Genomic DNA, 1888 nt, shown 5'->3' with positions numbered 1-1888 from the left:
CACAGTGATACCTGCAGGAGGCGCTAACGTTAGCTTAGAGCGTAAACAGAACACTGTGATACCTACAGGAGGCGCTAACGTTAGCTTAGAGTGTAAACGGAACACGGTGATACCTACAGGAGGCGCTAACGTTAGCTTAGAGTGTAAACGGAACACGGTGATACCTACAGGAGGCGCTAACGTTAGCTTAGAGAGTAAACGGAACACTGTGATACCTACAAGAGGTGCTAGCGTTAGCTTAGAGTGTAAACGGAACACTGTGATACCTACAGGAGGCGCTAACGTTAGCTTAGAGCATAACGGAACACTGTGATACCTGCAGGGGGCGCTAAAGTTAGCTTAGAACGTAAACGGAACACGGTGATACCTACAGGAGGCGCTAACGTTAGCTTAGAGCATAACGGAACACTGTGATACCTGCAGGGGGCGCTAAAGTTAGCTTAGAACGTAAACGGAACACGGTGATACCTACAGGAGGCGCTAACGTTAGCTTAGAGCATAAACGGAACACTGTGATACCTACAGGAGGTGCTAACGTTAGCTTAGAGCGTAAACGGAACACGGTGATACCTACAGGAGGCGCTAACGTTAGCTTAGAGCATAACGGAACACTGTGATACCTGCAGGGGGCGCTAAGATTAGTAATTTTTTTGTATTTTTTTTTTTTGTTGTTGTTATTTGTGTCTATCTGGTGTTACCATGACCACCAGTAGGTTTCTGGTCTCTTTGGAGTCACGTGTTAAATATTCAATAGAAAATAATTCTAACTGTATTTACCACATATTATTATTACTATCGATATTGTTATTATAAGTACTAGTACAGTGCCCGTCGGAAGTATGCATTTATGAGGGAGCATAAGGGGTATATTTGCGGGTGCAAACTCACTTTTATATTTTTTGTTTGGTGTATTTTTCTGTGTTGTATGTTTTTTGGGGTCATTGTGTGTATTTTTGTATCTTTCTGTTGTGTTTTTGTGCATTATTTGTATAATTATTGTTTTTGTTGCCATTGTAGTGATTCTGGAATCATTTTGTGTATTTTTTGTCTAAATATTGTTTAGTTTTTGTTTTATTTTACTCATTTAGTATATTTTTATTATAAATACTGTGTGTGTGTGTGTGTGTGTGTGTGTGTGTGTACATCCATCTCCTCCGTGTGTGTCTACATCCGACTCCGTGAACGCGCATCAAATAAATAAATACCGTGTGTGTTCCCGTGAATGTTTGAGACGCTGATAACAAAACTCCATAGACATTGTAGCACCAATCAGAAAAGTAACAAAACTGCGCAAAACAAGACATAAAGCTCCAAACTACATGAGTGAGTAAGTAAATTAAAGTATTATCTACAATTCGGCTGTCTTTTTAAAAAAAACTAAAATCAGTTTTTACCTTTGAACCGAGTGGTCAGAGCTTAGCTTCCATGCACGGCACCACAGAGAATCTGCAGTTTTCCAGATGGAGAATTGAACGGGTTGGAAACGTGTCTGTAAAAGACTCACCAGTGGCTGATGGTTTCAAACAATCTATTCAGATAGCTCTATGTTTAGGTCTAAACTATCTTCTTCTCTATCTCTCGTGTTTACAGCTGCTTAGCTGTGTGCGCAGCGATTGGCTCTGACCGCACACGTGACTCTTGCTCTTACTCTTGAGCTGTGCAGTGAAGATGGTGCGCTAGCGCCCCCTCACACCCTGAGGTCAAAAGTTGAATAGGTTTCATTTCGGGGCCGTCCAGAAGTGAAATAAAATTAAAATAAACATTTTGAAATGACCAAATTACTCCAAAATAACAGATACACACACTCGGGGTATTTGGAACCCGTCGACCGAGTTTCAGGTCCAACTGGGAGATATTTGCTCCACACACACACATCCACACATCCAGA

Source organism: Gouania willdenowi, chromosome 5 (assembly GCF_900634775.1).
Source record: "Gouania willdenowi chromosome 5, fGouWil2.1, whole genome shotgun sequence".
Classification (NCBI taxonomy): Eukaryota; Metazoa; Chordata; class Actinopteri; order Blenniiformes; family Gobiesocidae; genus Gouania; species Gouania willdenowi.
Note: the sequence above shows the minus strand (reverse complement) of the source record.